This window comes from Cupressus sempervirens, chromosome 10 (assembly GCF_028749045.1).
Source record: "Cupressus sempervirens isolate cs-2001-9-10 chromosome 10, ASM2874904v1, whole genome shotgun sequence".
Lineage (NCBI taxonomy): Eukaryota > Viridiplantae > Streptophyta > Pinopsida > Cupressales > Cupressaceae > Cupressus > Cupressus sempervirens.
The window spans coordinates 848,036,818-848,042,835 of NC_143127.1; positions in this window are offsets into that span (position 1 = coordinate 848,036,818).

Genomic DNA, 6,018 nt, shown 5'->3' on the forward strand with positions numbered 1-6,018 from the left:
TTCTAGTTAATATGAGCTGGAATGAGAAAGCACACTTTTAGAGGTAATAATGATGAATTCAATCTAAAATACAGATGAAAATAATTTTCAAACTTTGCAATAAAAGAATTTATTTATTTTCAAAAAGATACATGCATATAAATTATATCATTGCAAATTGATGTAGGGTTGACAGGTAAACATCAAAAATGAAAAAATTTCAAGCCCTGGAGAGAAAGGTTATGTCAAATTCTTCTCATGATTGAATGAGGAAAGGTATAGTTCAAGGTGACATTGACATAGGATTGTCAATCCATTAGAAATTCCTTAGGCACTTTGAAGAAAAAAGCCAACTTAATGACCTATTAATATGCAAGTTTGTGGAGAGCTAACTTGATATGGTTCCCAATGAGAGGTTCATAGGCTATGGTCAAGCATTATACTAGTTTTTAAATGTCATACACAGCTAGTTGAGAGAATAAACCAAAGCTAATAATATTCGTTAGTAGGTGCAAATTGCAAGCCTAATAAAAAATCACCTTGGGAAAATGAGGGCTTTAAGCCCTAGACAAGGATGACAACTAAACATACCAATTTAATTTCATCAAGAGAAATCACATCTGAATCTATTAAAAATGAAAAATGAATGAGCAGTGTGGAAGCTTACATATACAACAATGGATCTTTAGAACCTTGAAAAATTTTGACCCAAAATGGCATAGCAAGAGCCAAGTACAAATTAGTTTCTCTATTAGAGTACATGAACAAGATAGAGAAGCTAATCAAGTTTTTTAGGGTGCATGAAATTGAGATACCTAGGAAAAATCAGTAGCAACCACCTCTTCCAATGCTAAGGCAGTGTTAGAAAAATTTCAAGGGATTAAATTAGGAATCTATCAACCACAAGAAGAAAATGAAGAATAGTGAGATCAAATGTCTGACAAGAAATTTTAATTATATGATAAGAAAATTTTTTCTAGGGCAGTGTGGGATATCTTTTATGCAAATCTTGCATTAAATTAACAACAACAATGGAAAAAAAAATGTGATAAGTTTTATTGAATAAAGTGTTGATACTATGTTAGAAAAATTATGAGTCCGTCATAAAGTTACAAATTTCAAGGGATTAAATTAGGAATCTATCAACCACAAGAGAACAATGAAGAATAGTGAGATCAAATGTTTGACAAGAACTTGTAATTATATGATAAGAATTGAGAATTGATGTTTGACAAGAACTTGTAATTATATGATAGTATCAAACTTGAGGATTGATGTTTGACAAGAACTTTTAATTATATGATAAGAAATTATATTCCAAACATATGTCCACTTCCTCATTAGCTAATCGTATTCTTGTGGACTAGTTTCAAAGAACATCAATGCAAATCCTGATTTTTGAGTTACTGAAGATATCCCCTACTCATCAAGAAATCCTAGAATAGTCACTTCTCATAGATAATGTGCCCAAAGATATTGACACTAAGTGATTCTAGACTATGGTGAATCATCTAACTATACCTTACTACCTATCCTTCTCTAAGGAGGATGAAAAATTCATCAACCATCCCCATAATTTTCACCTTCACATTGAAGTACTCATCCACAAACACCATTTCAAGTGCATTTTGATAGATGGAGGTGCAATTTAAAACATGTATACATATAACTTGATGCAAAAACTTAGTTTTTCTAAGCATGTGATTGATCCAATATGTTAAATCACAATCAAGGAATATAATAAAGAGGAGTGATCTTCCAAATATTTCATAATACAATAACCTATTAGAGTGAGACCCATCAAGAGGAACATGGTCTATCACTTTGACTTGCATCTAGAATATAATATCTTGCTAGGTAGACCATGGGTTTATGAGATGTAGCTAGTTCTATCAACATATCATCAATACATAAAGTTTCCTTACAATTGAGTTGAGTTTTCTATTCATGGTGATACCACATGTTCTTGCAATGATCTTCAATAGATAACTAACACATTGGTACCAAACAATAGAGAATCTAAAAACTCCAAGGATACATTAGCAAAGTATGATTATAAACTTAAGCTACTAAGCACATGCATCAATGAGTATAGAATAAACTTTGTAATGTCTCTTGCCATCTCACCTAAGTCATATGGGAAGAAATATGAGGCTATGAAATATACTTCATCAATAATGACCATCCATTCATTCATACAATCCTTTGTTCCTCTTACTAAAGAGAATGAAGAGAAATCCATTTGTGCTTGGATCTATAGGGGAGAAGATGAAGCAAAAAGATAAGAAAACAAAGATCACCCCTGAGAAGTATGGAAAAGGATTTGAATTCTTTCAAAAGATGGGCTATTTTTGACATAGACACATCAGTGATCATAAAGATTTCACTATGGAACCCTTAAGTGCTTCTAAAGGCCAAAAAACAAAATACAAAACTAGCATTGGTTTCACTACAACTATATTTAAAATTGTACATAATCATGTCCAATATTTAAGTGCACTCTTTAATGTAGCTACAAAATTCATTTCTTGGCCATAACTATCTAATAAAGAAGCCTATATTTGGTACACAATTTAATGTAGTTTTTCCTTATAAATAGAATTTTGAGGACTTAATGTAGTTTTTCCTTATTTATGGAATTTTGAGCATGTCTACATCAATGCTCATAGTTGAGTATATTCTTCTTTGAGTGTGATTTTCCATTCATGCATCACATCAAAATATCATTAATGAGGGGCAACAATATCACTTCCTTTGTAAGACAATCAATTTCTCCTTCAAATCCAATGGGAAAGTGATGTAGCTTTTAGCATTTGAACATGAATAAATTTTTCACTTCCTTAGTTGTGGTAGGTATTTGTTTCATTTTTTCATGAATATTCCAAAGAGAGGAGATACAATAATGATACTTTTATGAGTGAAATCACAAATTGAATGTACGAAATTTCTTAAACTTCCAAAGAACTTTAGTGTCAAAATGATGTCAAATCTACAAATAATTCTATGTGAAAAAAATACATTCAATCTCTAGTTGAATGTCCAATTCTCTAATTAGGAAGGCCGTTTCATTGAATAAAGTGTTGATACTATGTTAGAAAAATTATGAGTCCATCATAAAGCTACAAATTTCAAGGGATTAAATTAGGAATCTATCAACTAGAAGAGGACAATGAAGAACAGTGAGATCAAATGTTTGACAAGAACTTGTAATTATATGATAAGAATTTTTTTGCTAGGGCAATGTTGGATATCTTTTATGTGAATCTTGTATTGAATTAACAACAACAATGGCAGAAAAATGTGATAAGTACAAAAGAAGCCATATGTTGGGGAAACCATAAATCGTAGAGACAGAGAGAGGTAGTCAAATTGAAAACCATAATATTAAAATACCTAGAGAATGTATATAGGATGTTGAGGATGCCCTTAATCTTCTAGGCTGCTCACTCTATAGTCTCCTTAGCTTCCACAACTATATTTTTTTAAAAACACTCAACCCATGACCTTCGTAATCTGTCAAGCAGCTACCAAAATAAAAAAGGTAACAATTTAAAGGGAGCTTAGCACATACCCCCCCTGCATGTGGAGAGAATATGTAAAGAAGCCAACTGTTAATGCCATTTGTGCTGACAAGAACCTAGACGCCATCTACAAAACAACTAGTGGTTTTGATCATCCCATAGGAATAGAGGGCCCAAGATGTCAATATGTAGAAAAAGTCTGAAATAATCCCAATATTGAGGCCTCTTCCTCGATTCCTACCTCTTCTTGTACCTTGATATTGTTAAAGTGTTTAGATGATCATGTTGCAAGTAACAGTCAATCACATTCACCAATTCTTGTGGTTGTGTAGCTCCCACACACACTCTATGTTAAACATAACAATAAAATAGGTGGAAGCCCTTTTTCATTTTAACATTTAAGCTCATGTTGGCTGAAATTTCAACCAAAACTTAGTGTTGGTCAAAATTTTGACCAACATGAGCATGGATTTAAAAAAAAGATATTTTTCCTTCCATATTTTGACCAATCTAAAACATTTTAATAGATGGTCAAAAATTTTGGTCTAAAAATGGGATCAAATGTACTAGTGTGATGTAAGTCTAGTGTTAACCAAGTAACTCAATTTATATTGAGCTTTTAGTGATAGCATTGGTTGAGCTATGCAATGTGAATCAAGTGATTTAGTATATATGCTGAGTTTCTTAGTATTCGCCAAGTCACCAATGTAGACCAAGTTCAAGAGTACTTGGAAATGATCAGTATGACTAAGGTTCTACATCTACTAAGTGAATGATGATGTTGAGTATCAGAAGCTCATTGAGCTAGTCTTTACAACCCGAGTTTTCTCATTTGGGCCAACTTTGTGTATTTTGTGTAAACTTGTATTCTGGCTAACTTTGTAATTTGTAATTAGATTGGTATATATGTAATGTATTGTATCAAATCCAAAGTATGAAATGGGAGTAATTTAATAATTAGAGAAGAGTAGAAGAGAAAATTACAAAGGTTACAACAATACAAGGAGCAGCAAAGGTTTATCTATCACAGCAAGGTAATTTCTAGACTTAAAGGAATCTCATTTAGCAAACCAAGTTGCAGATAAGAGATCAGCCACTGTTTCATCCTAATAGGTAGATTAGTCAAATCCTTTCACAATGTAGACTTAATAGTCTTATGTATATCTCTTTACTGAGTGCATATTTCATTGTATGTTTCTAAATCCTTTTGCAAGGTGAACCTAGCAGTCCTTATTGCTCCTAACAAGGTAGATCATTAGAAGTGATCATTGTAAGCCTTAATAGGCTAACTTTATACTACAATACTAAATCTTGTGGGTATCATCCCCACCCCAATTTTACTTTCTATTTGGAAGGTTTATGGGTCACCAAATTGTGTGTCAAAAGTGTTATGAATGCTTTGACATTTTTTAGTTTCTCATGCATGCAATTAGATCATAATATACATGAAGGATTAATTGCTAAATTAAGGATTAAGTTTTATTAGTTATTGATTCTTCCCTCCCCTCTCAATAACTTAGCCTATCATAATATTTCCAAAAATTGGTATCAAAGCTTTTTGGTTCTTAGAGAAAATTTTAATAGCTTGAGAAAAGATCAAAGGCTATGGAGTTATTTAGACTTGACAAGGCTATTGATAATGAGAAGCTAGATTTGGAATTGACAATTACACAACTCAAGAAAGCAAAGGAGCAACTCTCTCAATCACTGAAAAGAAGAAAATATCTTGCAATCAAAATGAATGACCAACTCTACATTGAAGAAAGAATTGAAGACATCCATTCAAGAAATTTAGATGAAGGTGATGAAGCAATCAAAGAACTATTTGAAAAGAATAGTACTCTTCAAGAAGTAAGAAAATTGAGAAGAGAGCAAGAAATTTAGTTAGTAAGATTGTGTGAAGTCATGGAAGAGAAAAAAAAAAAGATAAAAGAAGAGATAGAAGGAAAGAACAATGAAATTTAGCACCTATATCTTTAGTAGACAGACTTCATTGATCAGCTCACAAATGCAAATGAAGAAATCATGAATTTAAGATCAGAGAATGAAAGATTGCAGAATAATCTAAACACTGAAAGGAAAACAAATGAGAGGATGATGAAATCTCAAGCATACATGAATTAATTAAATGAGAAAATCCATTACAAATAAAAGGGAAAAGAAGGAACTAGATATACAGAAGAAGATGAATCATCCAAGCAAGGAGCTCAAAAGAATCAAAGACCTATTTGCAGTCACTATGATAAGATAGGACATACATCAAACAAATGTTGCAGAAATGGAAAAGAATAAATCAATGGAAAATTCCACAATCAGCATGATCATAGGGCTAATGAATTCAAAGAGAAACCAAAATTTGAAGGCAAATGTCACAAATGCAAGAAGCATGGGCACAAATCCTCATAATACAAAACTAAGATATTAAACCCAGCAGAACAAATTGTAAAAGCTATATTTGTTTGGGACTATAATACTTGGTGTAGATGTCATTACTATGGATAATTTGGACACATTGGAA